The 19722-nt window shown below is 39.5% G+C and overlaps 2 pseudogenes; one reads left to right on the top strand and one right to left on the bottom strand.

Annotated features, from left to right (window-relative positions):
* LOC126504152 (zinc finger protein 883-like) overlaps window positions 1–3294 on the bottom strand; it is a 16177-nt pseudogene extending 12883 nt beyond the window's left edge.
* Window positions 3295–6519: 3225 nt separating this feature from the next.
* LOC126504008 (40S ribosomal protein S12-like) lies at window positions 6520–12503 on the top strand (annotated as a pseudogene).
* Window positions 12504–19722: the final 7219 nt, after the last annotated feature.

Raw genomic sequence — 19722 nt, 5'->3', positions numbered from 1 at the left:
ATCAAAGTACGTCCTTGGCTTGGCTCCACTGTTCAATAAAGCAGTCCTTGAGGAACTGAAGTATGCCCCACGCCACATGAGCCTGGGAAACTTTATTATTTATGAAACAGAAGCGGCTAAAGTTGATATGTTACGAGGGAATTGTCATAGTGAATCAGATTTAGAGAGAAAAGGAGAGTTAGAGAAAATTCCCCTTTATGAAAAGATTAGCTAGATCTCAGAAGCCCTGGCGTCTTTATAGTAAGAAGGAAAGAAAGGAAATTATTGATAACATGAGACTAGTTTTTATATATTGGTATAGGAACTATCATGAGAAAGTGAGAAAACTATTAGGGGATATGGAGTAAAGAATAAAAACTATATAGATGGAAAGCTAAACACAGGACCTTGAGAACTAGTCTCCCACAGTAGAAAGTAAATAATGGTGTGAGACAGAGTTCTAAAAGACAAAACAAAAACTAAAAGTCCTTGCCAATATCTTGAGCACGGAAAAAGGAGCACGTAGAAGAAGCTCTATTTTGGTTATGCTTAATCTTGATTTATGTCTGGAACCCTGAGTGGGGTGATGTAATGAACCTGCCAAGTTCTTTGATCTGTATAAAAACTGAAGCTTTGCAGAAGTAAAGTTGCAGCAGATTTTCACTACACAGTGTGTCTGTCTGTCATTTCCCTTGCATCGTATCCTGACTATCCTATCCTTCACCCTGGTCTCCCGTGGGTGGTGGTCTCCGAGAGGGACGGTCCGCGGCATGAATCTATCTTGACCTTAACCCTAGGTACACCCTGAAAATATTCATTTGTTTCGGAGGTAAATAACAGAAAGACTTTACTATACAGAACTCACATGATCTTTTGAAAGAGGCATTGCTATGACGGCTGAGGAAATTAAACTATATATTGCTGCATTACTATTCTTTCCTTGGTAATTAAATTATATATTGCTGCATAACTATTCTTTCCTTGGTAAAACGTCTTCCACTCATTTACACTGCGCTCTAAATGCCCATCAAATTAGAAGATAGAACTCAAGTAATTTCTCCTGTGGCACAGATGTTTGATCAAGCTGTTTTGGTTTGTCTTTGAGACAGGACTTGACACTGTTTACGGTTGAGGATGTCACTGAACTGACAGCAATCCTCCCAACTCAGCCTTGCAATTGCTGAGATTTCAGGATTTCATCATGACCAGCAATGGCTAATGTTTTTAATCCCTTCAACAATGGTACCACAGCTACTAAACTCCATCTCTTTCATGTAATTAGTTTTACCCATCGAAGAAAGACAGTTAAGTTTTCTAGTCTAATGTTCTCTGTCACTCCCTTTTAACTGGTGTGCGCATGCACACTTGTACACAAACACACACCCACAATCTTGACATTTAAACGGATAATTTTTTTATATTTATTTATTTATTATGTATACAATATTCTGTCTGTCTGCAGACCAGAAGAGGGCACCAGACCTCATTACAGATGGTTGTGAGCCACCATGTGGTTGCTGGGAATTGAACTCAGGACCTTTGGAAGAGCAGGCAATGCTCTTAACCACTGAGCCATCTCTCCAGCCCTAAACGGATAATTTTAACAAAAATGTGTATGTCTTTTATGTGTAACTGCTTTCATTGCAATAAACTATTTTGCTTGATTTTCGTTCTGTATTATTTTTTGATATGTCTGTGTGTATAACAGCTGTGTGCAGTCTCTAGAGGCCAGAAGAGAATGTCAGGTCCATGGGAGCTGGGTTTACAGGTATTGGTGAGCTGCCCAACCTGGCTGCAGGGAAAAGAACCCAGGTCCCCTGCAAAAGTGGCAAGTATTCTTGATAGCTGTGCCATCTCCTGAGGCCTAAACTTTCCAATTGATTTGGTACTTATTGTCCTTTCAACGTCTACCAGAAAATTAAAAGTGTTCTTTTCCAAGTTCAGTTTACTCTGAGTTTTAAAAAATTCAATGTACAAGTAATCTAAACTCACTTTCAAGTAAAAGTATACTGTTTCATCCACAATGGGAGTATTTTACCCTCTCCAAGTTTGTCTTTCTCGTCTTAATATGCAAATGCTCATTATTTTACTTATCATTAACTAGAATTATCTAGTACACTGCTAAAAATCCCTTCAATTTGAGTATGAATACAACACAGAGGGAATTTAAAAAAGTAAACATTTTCTTTGTAGCATTTAGTACTTTTTTGAACATAGCAGAATATAAAATCAACATTCAATAAGCAAGAACATTCCTCTATTCTTATAAAGACTGGGCTGAGAGAAAAAACCAGGAACACGATCTCATTCGCAGTAACAGGAAAAGAACTAGAAGGAAAAGATCTCGACCATGACAACTTCAAATGGTAAAGAAACTGAATACCCCAGCCTATGGACTGCAAGAAACAATATTGTACAAATGGAGATCCCCTCAGAGAATATAATAAATACTCTCAGACTCAGCTCCTTCTTCTTGGAGAAACAGCTCAGGGCACACAAACAACAATACAACCACAAGCACCTGATCCCCTCCAAAGGGCTCACAAACACCAGGTCTAGCAAAGCTTTTCAAAAATCCTAATTTTGGCCTCAGAAATAGTCACTGGGAAAAAAAAAATAAAAATTCAGGTTTCTCTCCTTCTTCTAAGATTGGGAATTTTGGCCCACGCTCACAGAGGGCAAAATCAAATACCCTCTAGAAATCACCATTTTTTAAAAAGCAGAACACACCCACCACACACAGTTTAATTGATGAGTTGAGGTTTGGGGATGTAGCCTAAAGCCAAAGTCCTGTCCTATTGAACCGCGGTACTAAAAAGAATATAATTCAGATAGGTGACGACAGAAAAAAAATCGAAAGCAGCCCAGATATACCTGTAAGGGCAGAGGAGCAACAGCTCTCACTGCCCACATCCCCTCACACCAGCCTGGACTCTGCGTCACCAACCTGCCAGCGCTGCCGTAAGTGCTGAGGTGCACATCCCAGGGACGACTCACCCCAGGAAGACCGAGGCCCGGGACGAAGTAGCTTCCCTGGGACAGAACCGGACGGGATCCGGTGTCCGGCCGCTGCTCTGCACACAATTTCAGAACTCTGGGGATCAGCGAGCCAGCAGGGCACACCCGGCTGGACAGCACCAGGGGACCGGCCAGGCGACAGCGCTGCAGGATTCCAGGATCCCGGGGCACACTCACCATTTCCTCTTTCAGATGCATGCACGTGTTCTTCCCAATCGGCTCGAAACCAGGAGAGACAGGTAGTGCAGACCGAGCACAACAGGCCTCCTCGACAACACAGGACTCAAACATGGTGGCACGGAGGGGGCCTTCCGAATATCCGCGTTCCTCATTGGACAGTTTGTGAAGGGCAGCAACAGCCTCTCTGATTGACGGAAGATGCGGGCAGCCTTGCGCTTAAAAGCCTGAATTAATCACCTTCACCTTCTCAGAGGCAGTCAGAATGACAGTTTCCATCGTACTCCAAATTCTTTTTTTAAAGCTGGGTTAAGCCTGTTCCGACCAGGTTTATAGCTTTTCATTTAAGGGGAGCATGCTCCAAACTTTCAGGTACCCACACGCTTGGTGTGTGTGTGTGTGTGTGTGTGTGTGTGTGTGTGTGTGTGTGTGTGTGTGTTGTGCTGTGATTGTCCTACACAGTATGTTAGTACATCTTACAACAGGTCCTAATGGGAGGGCCTATATAAGGCCTGAATTATTATTTGTCTCTTTCAAAGTCTATGCTTTGTTTTGTCTTATACCAATCATTTTCTTCTTTGGTTATACTTTACTGCTGGGGTATAAAACCATTAGGGATGGCCAAAAGTAACCATTATAATTACTGTTATTGTTATTATTATAAAAACTATTGTTATTTATGGCTGTTATTATAGTTGTTGCTGTTAGGGTCAGTTTAGATTACAGTCCATGAGATACTGGGTATTTAAGACTCCCAAGTTCCTTTAGCTTTTCACCAGTGGTTTTTCCTGAGGAAATTTTGAGGTGCCCTGTAGTCCCATGGAAATTAGTAGACCTGGAGACAGGTCCACAATATTATTCCTGTGGTCCTTGTGCACATTGGTACAGGTTTCCAAATATGGCTTTTGAACATCCGAAAGAACAATTACTTCAGTATTGATGAAGTCCTGTTTGAAAATTGAGCTGTAGGGGCTACAGAAACGGTTCAGTGGTTTAGAGTACTTATTGTTCTTGCATACGACATGGCTCTAATTTCTGGCAATCAGTTGGGGGCTCTATAACTTCAGTTCCAGGGGATGTAGAGTCCTCTGCTGACTTCCACAGGCCCCAAGCCTTCACTGAGCATGCACACATACAGGCAAAACATCCATCCAAAACACATACAATTGGCAAAAGTTTGACCGTGAAAGATTATAAAGTAAACTTGAAGTAAGGTGGTGGTGGTACATACCTTTAATCCCAGCACTTGGGAGGTAGAGGCAGGTGGATCTCTGTGAGTTTGAGGCCAGCCTGGTCTACAAAGTGAGTTCCAGGATAGTCAGGGCTACACAGAGAAACTCCATTTCAAAAAAACAAAAAACAAAAACAAAAACAAAGTAAACAAGCAAATAAGAGAAAACTTGATATAAGTTTTGATATGTTAATATGTTAAGTAGAAATCTGGCATAGTGAAAAATATGAGCAAATTATTTTGATGAAACATAACATTTGTTTTTAACCATATTAATTACCTAAATAACTCTGAAATCACAGGGCTAAGTTCTATCCTCAGTCTTTCCATTTTAGGAATGGCAGAGTCTAAAGGATCATTTTTTTGTTTTGTTTTGTTTTTTTGTTTTTGTTTTTCGAGACAGGGTTTCTCTGTGGTTTTGGAGCCTGTCCTGGAACTAGCTCTTTTAGACCAAGCTGGTCTCGAACTCACAGAGATCCGCCTGCCTCTGCCTCCCGAGTATTGGGACTAAAGGATCATTTTTGAGAGGAGGGCCTGTTCATGATAATGAAATTGTACACTGGAGTAGAAGCTATTGTGTTCTGAGAGCAATGAGGGCATTTTAGATTCCTTACAGACTCAGAGCTGAGACGATGATTAACCAAAAACAATACCAACTAATGCTTTAACTTTTCAAGAAAGTGTCTTTAGTTACACTGTGAACAAAAAGAAATTTAGGACAGCCTGAAATTTTAATTAATATTACCACTTACTTATAAGCTGAATTGTATCATGGAAGAAATATAAAAAGAGGTACATATTACATATATACATGTGTATTCTAAAGATAATTTTATTTTATTTTTTAAAGCAAACTCAATTCTTTTTTTTAAATTGATTTATTATGCATACAATATTCTGTCTGCGTGTATGTCTCCAGGCCAGAAGAAGGCACCAGACCTCATTACAGATGGTTGTGAGCCACCATGTGGTTGCTGGGAATTGAACTCAGGACCTTTGGAAGAGCAGGCAATGCTCTTAACCACTGAGCCATCTCTCCAGCCCCTCTAAAGATAATTTTAAATCAATAAATATTGTATGATATTTTAGTTTTGGGTTAGTCTGTTGATTGTATCATATTTTACTGTCATCAGCAATCTCTAATGTAAAGCGTATCCTTTTTTAAAAAAATTATCTTTTATTTGCATGGTCATTTTACCTGCATGTATGTTTGAGGGTGTCAGATCTTGGAGTCAAGGACAGTTGTTACCTGTCATGTGTGTAGCTCCTGCACACGAGCTGGAAACTAAGCTGGAGATTTAAAAACACACGTACACCCGGACAGAGACACAGGGACGCAGATCATCCTTGATACAAGAATGCCAAGTTTATTGTGCTCCAGGGAAGCTTATGTAGGGATCCTTAACTGATAGCCATACCCCAGCTCTTGGGGTCTTTCAGCTGCAGGCCTCACCAGAACCCACTCCCCTGCCATCAGGGTCTATTGCTCAGAGCAGCTGCAGGCACAGGTAAACAAGTTGTTTTGCTCAGTTCACTCCAGCAGGCAAAGGGTCTGAAGCAGGCAAAGAAAGTCAAGGGGCCAAGGGTCTGCAGCCCCCAATACATGTGTGTGCTGGGGGCTGAACCTGGGTCCTCTGGAAGAGCAGTCAGTGTTCTTAACCATGGAGCCCAAAGCTTGTCCTCCATATCAAAGACTTAGAGACTAGACTGATTATTGATAATAGTATAAGCATGTGGAACAGAAACCACCAGCTTGTTATTTAAATTACCTTTTTAAAAATTGACTTAAATTGGACAGAACCAGAACTTTAAAAAAAAAAAAAAAAGCCTGTCATGCAGACCACCAGGAGGAGAACCATGAGCAGCAGGGCTGTGGGTCAGGCCAGGCTGCTGGGAGGGGAAGGCTAAGCATCAGCATGATGGGCTGGAAGGGTCAGGCTGCCTAGAGGAGAAATGTGAGCAGCAGCGAGGTTGGCCAGACTGCGGGGAAGAGAAGTACAAGCAGCAGCATGTTAGATTGGGACCAGGCCAGGCAGCCAGGAAGAGAAGTGTGAGCAACAATGTGGGGGGTAGGGGGCTGGGCCAGACTGCCGGGAGGAGAAGAATGAGCAGCAATGACAGCAGTGGCCTCCAGAAATTATCTGAGCGCCAGACCCTCAGCCTTACCAACACCAGGAGGAGCAACCATCCGAGCATTGGGCTCAAAGGCACCTGGAGGAACGATCACCAGAGGCTCTCCTCTACCTACACCTGAAGAAGTGATCAAAGGAGCCACAGCCCCCAGCTACACCAGTTGGAGGAAAAGGGACACGCCCCCCAAAACAGGCTTGACCTGTTCTGATTGGCAGAAAAGATGGGTAGACAACAGAGTAAGAATATACTCAACAACATAAGGAGCAAAACACCACCACCAGAAACTAGTGGTTTGACAACAACAAGGCTTAAACATCCCAATGAAAATGAAGCAGAAGAAGAGCAATCTTAAAAACAGCTTTATGAAGATGATTGAGGTTTTTAAAGAGGAAATGAAAAATTCCTTTAAAGAAATGGAGAAAAAGACAACCAAAAAATGGAAGGAATCAACAAATATCTTAAAGAAAACCAAGAAAAAGCCATCAAACAAGTAAAAGAAACAGTTCAAGACTAGAAAACTGAAATAGAAGCAATAAAAGAAAAACACAATCCAAGGAAAATATGGAAATGGAAAATGTGGGTAAATGATCAGGAACTACATATGAAAGCATAACCAAGATGAAGTCTCAATTCTGAACATCTCTGCCCCAAATGCAAGAGCACCTCATTGTAAAAGTTTAAATCACACATCAAGCACCACACACTAATAGTGGGAGACTTCAACACACTCTCTCAACACAGGACAGGACAGACAGAAACTTAACAGAGAAATAAAGAATCTAAATGGATGTTATGACTCAAATGGGCTTAACAGACATCTTTAGAACATTTCACCCAAACACAAAAGACTATACCTTCTTCTCAGCACCTCATGGAATCTTCTCAAAAATCAACCATACTTGGTAACTAAGCAAATTTCAACAGATAGAAAAAAAAATGGAATAACCCCCTGTGTCTTATTGGACCATCATGGCTTAAAGTTTGAATTCAACAACAGCACTAATTGCAACAAGCCCACAAACTCATGGAAACTGAACAATGCTCAACTGAATTACCATTTGGTCAAGGAAGGAAGAAAGAAAGACATTGAAGACTTCCTAAAATTCAATGAAAATGAATGCACAGCATATGCAAACTTATGAGACAGTTTGAAAGCAGTGTTAAGAGGAAAGTTCATAGTCTTAAGTGCCTACATTAAAAACCTGGAGAATTTCCACTTTAGTGAATTAACAGAACACCTGAAAACCCTAGAACAAAAAGAAGCAAACTCACCAGAAGGACTAAATGACAGGAAATAATCAAACCGAGAGCTGAAGTCAACAAAATAGAAACAATGAAAACAAGGCAAAGAATTAAGAGACAAGGAATTGGTTCTTTGAGAAAAATCAACAAAATAGACAAACCTTTATCCAAACTAACCAAAAGGCAGAGAGAAAATATCCAAATTAACAAAATCAGAAATAAGAAAGCTGACATAACAGACACGGAGGAAATAATACAGATCATCAGGTCATACTTCAAAAACCAGTACTCCACAAAATTGGAAAACTTAAAGGAAATAGACAAATTTCTAGATAAATATCACATACCAAAATTAAATCAAGACCAGCCAAGCAAATTAAGTAGACCTTTAACCACTAAGGAAATATAAGCAGTCATCATCTACCGATGGTTTCATTGCAGAATTAATACCAATTCTCCTTAAATTGTTCTAAAAATAGAACCAGAAGGAACATTGCCACGCTCTTTTTATGAGGCTACAGTTACTCTGACACCCAAACCACACAAATTGCAACTAAGAAAGAGAATTACAGACCAGTCTTCTTCATAAACATTGATGCAAAAATACTCAATAAAATACTGGCCAACCGAATGTAAGAGCACATCAGAAAAATCATCCATCATGACCAAGTAGGCATCATACCAGAGATGCAGGGATGGTTCAACATACAAAAATTTGTCAATGTAATCCACAATATAAACAAACTGAAAGAAAAAAACCCCACATGATCATCTCATTAGATGCTGAAAAAGCCTTTGACAAATTTCAGCACCCCTTCATGATAAAAGTTTTCAAAAGAGGAGGTACATGGAACATACCTAAACATAATAAAGGCAATATACAGCAAAGCAACAGCCAACATCAAACTAAATGCAGAGAAAATCAAAGTGATCCCACTGACATCAGGAACAAGACAAGGTTGTACGCTCTTTTCATATATCCAATACAGTACTTGAAGTTTTAGCCAGAGCAATAAAACAAAGAAAAAAAAGGAGATCAAGGAACACAAATTGGAAAAGAAGTCAGACTGTCACTATTTGCTGATGATATGATAGTATGCATACATGACCCCAAAATACCACCAGGAAACTCCTACAGCTGATAAATATCTTTAGTAATGTAACAGGATACAAGGTTAACTACAAAAATAAATCAGTAGCCCTCCTATATACATATGATAAATGAGCTGAAAAGGATATCCGAGAAACATCACCCTTTACAATAGCCACAAATAACATAAAATATCTTGGGATAACTCTAACCAAACCAGTGAAAGACTCATGTGACAAGAACTTTAAATATTTGAAGGAAGAAATTAAAGACATCAGAAAATGGAAAGATCTCCTATGTTCGGGGCTGGAGAGATAGCTCAGAGGTTAAGAGCACTGACTGTTCTTCCAAAGGTCCTGAGTTCAATTCCTAGCAACCATCTGGTGGCTCACAACCATCTGTAATGGGGTCTGGTGCCCTCTTCTGGCCTGCAGACATACATGGAAGGAATGTTGTATACATAATAAATAAAAAAAGATCTCCCATGCTCTTGGATAAGTAGGGTTAACATAGTACAAATGGCAATCTTACCAAAAACAATCTACATATTCAGTGCAATACCCATAAAAATCCCAGCAAAATTCTTCACAGACCTTGAAAGAACAATACTCACTTTCATATGGAAAAAAAAAAACCAGAAAGCCAAAATAATCCTGTGTAATAAAGGAAATTCTGGAGGTGTCACAATCCCTGACTTCAAACTTTACTATAGAGCTACAGTAATGAAAACAGCTTGGTATTGGCATAAAAACATACAGGAGAACCAATGACTTTGAAATGAAAACCTAGATATCAACCCACTACTTATGAACACTGATTTTTGACAAAGAATCTAAGATTATAAAATTGAATAAAGAAAGCATCATCAACAAATGGCGCTGGCATAACTGGATGTCAATATGTAGAAGAATGCAAATAAATCCATATCTATTGCCACACACAAAACTCAAGTCCAAATGAATCAAAGTCCTCAACAGAACACCAACCACATTGGACCTCATAGAAGAGAAAGTGGGAAGTAGCCTTGAACACACAGGCACAGGAGACAACTTACTAAATATAATTCCAGTAGCACAGACACTGAGATTGACAATTAATAAATGGGACCTTATGAAACTGAGAAGCTTTTGTAAAACAAAGGACACAATCAAAAAGACAAAATGGTAATCTACAGACTGGGAAAGGATCTTCATCAACTCCACATGTGATAGAGGACTGATCTCCAAAATATACAAAAAACTCAAGAAACTAGACATCAAAAGCACAAATAATCCAATAAAAACATGGGGTGGCACCTAAACAGAGGACTCTCAACAGACGAATCTCAAATGCCCAAAAGACACTTAAGGAGATGCTCAACATCCTTAGCCATCAGGGAAATGCAAATCAAAACAACTCTGAGATATTATCTTACATCTGTCAGAATGACTAAGATCAAAAACACTAATGACAACGTTTGCTGGAGAAAATGTGGAGTAAAGGGAACACTGCCCCATTGCTGGTGGGGAGTGCAAACTTGTACAGTCACTTTAGAAATCGGTATGGTGATTTCTCAGAAAATTAGGAATCAATCAACCCAGCAATACTACTCTTAGACATATATCCAAAGGATGCTCAATCATACCACAAGGGTATTTGCTCAATTGTGTTCATAACAGCATTATTTATAATAGCCAGAACCTGGAAGCAACCTTGATGCCCCTGAACTGAAGAATGGATAAGAAAAATGTGGTACATTTACACAATTGGGTACTACTCAGCAGTAAAAAATAATGACATCTTAAAATTTGTTTCATTGGAGGCAAATGAATGGAACTAGAATAAAACCATCCTGAGTGAGGTAACCCAGACCCAGAAAGACAAATATAATATTTACTCACTCATAAGTGGCTTTTAGACATAAAGCAAAGAATAACCAGGCTACAGTTATCTAGAGAATCTAGACAACAAAGAAGACCCTAATAGAGAAATACATGGATCTGACTAGGAAAGAGAAAAAGACAAGGACCTCCTGAGTAATTTGGGAGTAGGAGGAGAATGGGAAGTAAGAGGGGAAAAAGGAGGAGGAGTGGGGAAAATATATAACTCAATTAAAAACAATAAAGTATAAAAAAACTGTCATTAAAGAGAACCTGAGTAGACCGTCTGTTGGTCTTATTTTATAAGTTATTTTTTGTTTCTTTTTTAAAAATATTTATTCTTTATACAATATTCTGTCTGTGTGTATGCCTGTAGGCCAGAAGAGGGCACCAGACCCCATTACAGATGGCTGTGAGCCACCGTGTGGTTGCTGGGAATTGAACTCAGGACCTTTGGAAGAGCAGGCAATGCTCTTAACCTCTGAGCCATCTCTCCAGCCCTATTTTATAAGTTATAATGTGTCTTAGAAATATGAGATACTATTGTTATTTTAATACTTAATAACATGGTCATTTTCTTGCGAATAAGCATACTTCGATTTTGACTGTGACTTTTGATTGGTATTGAACATCTTGTTATCCTTACTATGAAAGTAGAATTTCACAGAAAAATTGCCAAGCAGTTTTCTATCATTATATATATCCGCCAATATATAAAATTTTACACTTAACATTTGTATATCAGGAATATTTCTGGGGACTATGAGATGGTTCAGTGGTTGAGAAGTCTTGCTACTCTCCCAGAAAACTTGAATTATCCCCAAGACACACATGGTGATTCACAACCACCTTCACCTCAACTTCCAGGGAATCCAGTGCCTCTTCTATTTTCTATGGTACTAGACCTGCACATGGTGTCCAGACATATGTCCAGGCAAAATATTCATACACATTAAAAGTTTAAAAACTTTTAAAAAATTTCTAGAGCAATTTTTCAAAGACTTATAATACATATTATCCAGAGGCATCCCAAATGTTATAAATCAATTTTTTGTCTTATTATTTTGCTATACATGAAACTCAGTATAAGCGTAAATAAAATTAAAAATTCCTAAAAATAGATCATTATTAAAATTTCTGTATCAATGCTAATTGTAATACCAGAATGACAATTATATTTCATGGTAAAATAAATATTGTTTTATAGAACTATTTAACATTTTAAGATTTCATTGAACATTTAATAGAGCTTAAAATATCATATTAAAAGGTTTTAAGTCCCTCTCCTACACCCCTCCTTCCCTGCAATCGATAAATTGTGTGGAGGTGGATGCTTGGGTGTGTTCAAGGTTTGGCCTCACCTGTAATCCACAGCTATGGCCTAGGCAGGCATTTGTTGCTGGAGGTGTAATGGATGCCAGTACTGCTCTATAAGAGTATGGAAGACCATCCTCATACGTGATTCCCTAGCAGGTGGCTTACACGAAGCTGCCAAAGCCTTAGACAAGAGCCAACTCCATCTTTGTGTGCTTACGTACACTTGTGATGAGCCTATGTATGTCATGTTGATGGAGGAACTTTGTGATAACCACCAAATCAACCCAATTAAGGTTGATGACAACAAGAAACTAGGAAATAGGTAGACCTCTGTAAAACTAATCAAGAGGGGAAGCCATGAAAAGTGGCTGGGTGCAGTTATACAGTGGTTGAGGACTATAGCAAAGAATCTCAGGCCAAGGATATCACTGAAGAGTACTTCAAATGCAAAAAGTGAATAAATAAAAATTTTGACTCATTTTAAAAAAAAGAGGTTTTAAGAGTTGCTGGGATAGGTGCCAAGTATCTAGGAAGAGGCACTGTCAACTCAAGTGATATAACTTCATTTAAGATGTGTGTGTGCGCGCGTGCACATGTGCACATGTGCGTACAATGCATATCTTATATTCACATATATGTTTTGTATGTAATTTTATGTAACACATAATGAGTCTTTGATGATGTATCCTATAAGTATCTGTTCTTCCTCCATCTCCCGTATTGACTACCTTCATCTTATCCCCAATTTAAATTCCCCCTCCTCCAGATTTTCTACATTTTCCCTGTATTATCACTCATTCCCTGCTTCTCCCCTCTCTAGTTCTACCCTAACATCATTTTCAGGTAAATGGAATCAACTAGAAAACAATTGCAGTAACTCAGAAAGATAAAAATCTCTCTTCTCCTTGCTCTTCTGTAGTTCCTAGCTCCAAATCTTCAGGTGTGAAAATATAACCTGGAGTAACCACTGAAACCATATCTTCCAAATAAAAACATAGTGAAAGCAATTGTGTAGGATTGAGCCAATAATTAAAATTCTCAAAATCTAACTGTACCATTTTCACACCGTTTTTTTTTTCTAAATTAGTCTGCACAAAATTTAAAAAGCATTTATTTCTGTGATAAGATTCAACTACATAAAATTTTCACAAATGTGATCTTATTAAAATGACTCAGCCTTTTCATAGTCTGTAATGAAAATTTCATTTGCTGGACGTGGTTCTTCTTGGAACCTAAGTTGGTTGCCTGGGTTTCTCTCTTCTATAGCTCTGACAAACCACTAACTCCAATGTGACTTTTTAAACAAAGTGTTTCATTGGGCTTGCAGCTATAGAGGGCTAGAATCTGTGACGGCGGGACAAAGGCATAGTAGCTGCAACAGTTGAGAGCTCACATCTTAATCCACAAGGAGGCAGAAGAACACACTGGTGTGCTACTTGTAATGATATACTTTGTTGTCAACTTGATTACATCTGGAATTAACTGAAATCCAAACAATGGAGGGCAAACCAATGGGGGGATTTTGCTTGAGTTTTGAAGTAGGAAGATCCAGTTCTAATTTGGCTCTTGAGGCAAGTTACACGCCTTTAATCTGGAACACACCTTCTCCTGGAGATTTATATAAAGACATGGACTAAGGAAGCTTTTGCTCTTGGCCTGTCTGCTTTCAAGTCTATTCTTTCACTGGCATTGGAGCCTGCTTCTTTGGGATTTTAGTGTATACTGAGGAAATCTAGCTGAGATATCCAGTCGTGTAGACTGAGCAGCTACTGGATTCTTGGACTTTGTTTCCTGCTAGCTGTTAATGGATTAGCTGGAGCACAGCCTGAAAGTCATGCTAATACGTCTCCTTTCTAGATAGAGATTCATTCTATAAGGTCTACTACTTTAAGCACTCCAACTTAAACGCTTGCCTTTTGAAACCTCCAAACTTGCCTAGAGTGACAGATATTTCAACAAGGTCATAATTCTTAACCATTTTCATACAGCTCCACCAATTCCAAACCAAGTATTCAAACTAATGAACCTATATGAGCCATTCTCACCCAGGCCACTACAGTGATAGGCAAACTTGCTGTTATAGCTAATAATAACAATAATAATGAATATTAGGGCAGGCACTTGCACACATAGTATAGCTGGTTTTCATACCATATATAGTAAAACATTGTATATAAAATAATATTTTTGCAGGTCTCACAATCTGTTTCTTTTTCTCTTTTTTCCCTTTTGTTCTCTCTCTCTCTTTTTTTCTTTTCTTTTCTTTTCTTTTTTTTTTTTTTTTGAGACAGGGTTTCTCTTGTGGCTTTGAAGCCTGTCCTAGAACCAGCCTAGATTTGAACTCACAGAGATCCACCTGTGCAAGTTGGGCTGAACTGGAAACGACAGAATAGAAAAAGATTTGGAGAAACTGAGATCTGGCACAATTGCTTTTCACCAATGGCCTCCTGGGATCACTTCAGGAGGCCATTGGTGAAAGAGCATGTGCAGAACTTCTGGCACATTGGAAAAGCAATGGGAAGCTTTCCTAAAACTGAAGCAGCTGTGCAGTGGAGTCTGAGGCTATCAGTCAAGCTATGTGTTCTGTGCATGGCAGAACCAAAAGAGTGAAAACCATGTAAAATAAGATCCGAATATGCTGAACAAATTCCAGATACGATGTACAGAGCTAGATCATTTGATTTACACTGTAGAGTTTTGGTTTCCCTTTGATCTGAGTGGAAGTCTGCACTGGTTCTTCAGATTTGGAAAAGAGAAATAAAAAAAATTGTGATTTTCAGGAGCCCACAGTAGAGAGTTTTTGGGCCTGTTTTTAATAAAGACTTATTATAAAACATGTAAAAAAAGTTATAAAATGTTTAAAGTGTTAGAATTTTTAAACACTGGGAGACTTCTAAAGTTATAGTATGCTTTACATTTAGATATTAAGACTATTTGGGGACAAAAATATGGAGGTTTATAGACTAGTAGTGATGTCTTTGAATGTCATGTTGACAAGGGGTCAGTTGTGTTGGCTAGATTGTTAACCTGACACAAGCTAAGATACACATCTGAGAAGGAATTTAAGTGGATAAAATAGCTCTGTTAGATTAAGGTGTAGGCAAGTCTGTGGGGACATTTTCTTGATGAATGACTGATGTGGAATGGCCCAGCCCACTTGGGGTGGTTTGCGCCTAGAGTGCTGGGCCCACACTGTGAAAACGAGGTAGCTGAGTAAGCTATGAGGAGCACAGCAGTAAACAGGATTTCCCCATCACCTCTGCTTCAGTTCTCGCCTCCAGATTCCTGCCAGGCTTGACTTCACGCCCTGGCTCCCTGTATGACTGGACTGTGACATGGAAGTATAAGTCAAAAAGAAGCCCCACCTCAAAGTTGATTCTTTTTTTGTCATGGTATTTATCATGGAAAAAAGAAAACAAACTAAAAACATAGCCCTTAAACTCAAAGCCTCAAAAGAACATCATTAAGCTGGGAGGTGATGGTGAATGCCTTTAATCCCAGCAATGGGGAGGCTGAGGTAGGTGGATCTCTGTGACTTTAAGTCCAGCCTGGTCTATAGAGTGGGTTCCAGGCCAGCCAGGGCTACACAAAGAGAAACACTGTCAAAAGAAAAGAAAAGAAAAAAAGGGGAAATAATTTAAAAAAATCTTCAATATCTTTGGATATGAAGGTAAGTTTTAGTATAATGAACAAGTAGAAAGTTTATCTCAGAAATTAATGTTACATCACATGTTGGTGAGATTCATAGATTACAGTGATGAGTTACTCAAATTCTGCATGATACAGTTCAATGCTTTGTTACAGGAATTTGTGTTAGACTCAATTTGCACTTAGGTATATTTGGATTATTTGCTAAGTTCTTAGTGGTCCTGTCACTCCCAAATGTTTGATGTAAATTAGTTTCTACTGAACTGAAGACCCAGACATAAATCCATACACCTACAGACACCTGATTTTTGATAAAGAAGTCAGAAATAAACACTGAAAAAAAAAAAAGATAGCATCTTCAACAAATGAGCAAAGTAGATGGCTATATGCAAATGAACCCATATAGATCCTTACAACCCTGCAAAAGACTCAACGCCAGGCCAGGCAGTAGTGTCTCATGCCTTTAGTCCTAGCACTGAGGAGACAGAGGTAGGTGGATGTCTGTGAGTTTGAGGTCAGCCTGGTCCACAGGGAAAGTTCCAGGGCAGACACCAAAGCTACACAAAAAGAAACAATAAGAAAAACAAAAAACCCAATTCCAAAGAAGAGAAAGTGGGGGAATAGCCTTGAACTCACTGGCACAGGAAAAGACTTGAACAGAACACTGTTAGCATAGACACTAACACTAATAACTAATAAATGATACCTCATGAAACCGAGAAGCTTATGCACAACAAAAATCTTCATTTTGGGACAAAGCGACACCCTCCAGACAGGGAAAAGACTTTGACACAGTGGAAATTTATTACAGTGTTAAAAGCTGTAACACCCGGTTTTGGTGTTACACCCTCGGTACAGTTCGCGCAGCTGTACCGAATGCGAGTCCGGGCAAGGGCCTGGAGATTGAACTCAGAGACACAGAGACCAGGGTCATTCGATAGGAGATCAAGCGAATGCCGTTTATTCAGACTTGGGGAAGCCCTTTTCTACCTAACTGCAGCACAAAGATCTCACCACCCAGGGAGGTGGGAAATAAACACACAGGAAACTTAGTTAACAATGGAGAAGATTGCCTGTAGCTAAATCACCAGGTGGGGCAGGGATAGTACGGAAACACACAGGAAGCTTAGTTAACAAATAACAAACTGTCCCCGCCAATGCACCCCAGGAATAAGGGAGACCAGGGGCCCACAAAAAGCAAAGAAATTATGAAAGTTACTGACAATTTGGTGGGTTTGGGAAAAACCATGAGTGAGTGAACCTGACACAGAAGACAAATGGTGTATGTTGTCCCTTGTATGCAGATTAAAATCACAATTAAATATTTGTATTAACAATATATGCAAGGAAAGACCAGATAGAGAGAAAAAGACAATTAGAGGGAGGAAGAGTGACTATTAGAACACATCATATATAAAATGTAGGCCGAAAAGGTAACACTGGGGAGAAAGTTATAAGGACACAGGGCAGTTGTTATCAGAATATATGTTGGACAGAACCAAAACACTATTATGGAAAAAGCATATGGAAGTGATGGAGAGGTGCTGTTAAGAGCACTGGCTGTTCTTCCAGAGGTCCTGAGTTCAATTTCCAGTAACCACATGGAGGCTAACAGCCATCTATAGTGGGATCTGATGCTTCCTTCTGGCATAAAGTTATACATCCAGACAGAGCACTCATATATGTAAAATAAATGAATACATCTTAAAGTAAATGTCGAAACCTTAGTAAAGACATGAAGTGTTTCAATGGAGACATTCTATATTGATGAGTAACGTTGCTCTAAGAATCATTGTTTAAACTGGGAACTCGGTGCCAAATTTCAGACACTTCCTAGTGCTTGTTGGCCGGGGAGGAACCAGCATCTCCCACAAAATATAGGTTATCCATGATTGCCCACCAGAACTTGATCGCAAGACCCTATAGCCAAAGAGAACATGTACTTTTATCACAGTACATTGAGAAATCAAGCTGGAGCAGAGTTGGGAGTTTTCTCTCTATCCCCCAGCCTTCAAAGTCCATGAATTTGCTATGAATTTGCTAGGAAGCAGTCATCCATTAGTACCAACTGCGAATCCAGTGAGCTATCTTAACAACCTGCCGAGAAAACATAGACATTCTCAAATTATGGAAAGTTACAAGGATGACCCATTCCTTTCTCACTGGCTTTGTGACCCCTCCACAAAGAAAACTCATGCCAGGTTTTTAAAAAAATAGTTTTTATTCTCTATGTCTGTCTGTGTATGTGTGCATACACAATAGTGTGTGTGCCTGTGGACAGCCAAAAGAGGCATATGGTCAGATCCTTTGGAACTAGAATGGCATGTATGTGAAAGTCACTTGACTTCCATGGTGGGAAACAGTGAAGCCATCTGGAAGTCTAGCCAACGCTCTTCATCAAGCACTCATTTCCCCAGGCAGCAATTCATTTCCTTATATGCTTGCTATTGTTGGAGAGTTTATTGCTTGCCTCAGGTTTCCAAGAAACAGAAATGGCACGGAAGCAAAATCATGCCAACACTATCAAGTAAATATTTTGTAAGTTCAATTATGTACATAATTTTATGTGTTTCTGTGTGCACCGTGTGCTTGTAAGGACCTGCAGACTTCAGAGGCATTGAATGTACTACCACGAGTGTGTCTGCAACTGAACCCGAGTCCTCTGCCAAAAAAAAAAAAAAAATGGTAAACACTCCTGTTAAGTCAACATTCCCACCTATTTTTAAAAAGGAGTTAAATAACAACCACAACTCCCCTTCCCTTTTCTCCCTCCAACCCTTCATACATTCTCACAATGTCTTTATTATTGTCACACACACACATATTCATAAACATATGATCACAACCTCCTGATACTGTTCTTGTTTAGGTATCTCTGGTTTTAGGTTTGGCCACCCTGTATTGGTTACCCAATACAGGGCTTACACCTGGGAGATAGTTCTGTCTCATTATTTGTTTATAGTGCTTTTTTAAGGGTGGAATCCTCCTACTTCCCTGTCTTGTTATTGTTCTTGTTGGGCACACAATGTTGAGGTATTATAGGTGTAACTTCTCTGCCATTTCTAAGAGACCACCTCACTCAAGAAATCCTTCTAATCTGGTTCTTAAAATCTTGCCACCCCTTTTAAGGTGTTCTCTGAGCCTCAGGGGCAGGAGCTGCATTGTAGTTGTATCAAGTAGATCTGAGGTCTCAGCTATCAGCTGATCTCTGCATTATGAAGTTCAGGCTTAAAGAACTGTTTGCTCTAAAGAGTTTTTAAAAAGGACTATACTTGTTTTAAAACTCAGGAATTATGCTAGCCTAGCAAATTGGCAGACATAGGTTTTCTTTTTCTTCTTCAGAATTATGTTCTGCCTGCATCTATGCCTACTGGCCAGAAGAGGGTAGCAGATTTTATTACAGATAGTTGTGAGCCACCACATAGTTGCTGGGAATTGAACTCAGGACCTCTGGAAGGGCAATCAGCGCTCTTAACCTTTGAGCCATCTCTCCAGCCCCAGATATAGATTTCCTAAAATCCATGACCTTGCTAGCCCAGATCAGGTTTCCAGTACCAGGAATGATTTTTGTCCTGTTGAGGTCTTCAATTATACAGCAGCTGGTTATCACCACACGATCCTAACTCTTTGCTATCTTGTTAGTCTGATCATTGTTGGGGTTCATATGGTTCTTACTTTCCTATTGCTGTGACGAGACATCATATCCAAAACTTACTAAAGATTTACTGGGTGGGGTGCTACACACCTTTAATCCCAGCACTTGGGAGGCAGAGGCAGACAGATCCCAGTGAGTTCAAGGTCAACCTGGTCTACAAAGTGAGTTCCAGGAGAGCCAGGGCTGTTATATAGAAAAACTCTGTCTTGAAAAACTACACACATGCATGGAAGAAAGAAAACATTTCTTGGCACGCATGCTTGCAGAGGTTAGAGCCCATGATTATCATGGCAGGCAGTCTGGCACCAGGCAGGCAAGCACAGTTCTGAACAGTAGCTAAGCCCTTACCTTATATCATGACCTGAAAGTTGGA

The sequence above is a fragment of the Alexandromys fortis genome, unplaced genomic scaffold, assembly GCF_014885135.2.
Source record: "Alexandromys fortis isolate MF-2015 unplaced genomic scaffold, M_Fortis_MF-2015_v1.1 scaffold_42, whole genome shotgun sequence".
Lineage (NCBI taxonomy): Eukaryota > Metazoa > Chordata > Mammalia > Rodentia > Cricetidae > Alexandromys > Alexandromys fortis.
Note: the sequence above shows the minus strand (reverse complement) of the source record. Positions and strands in the feature narration are given on the sequence as shown.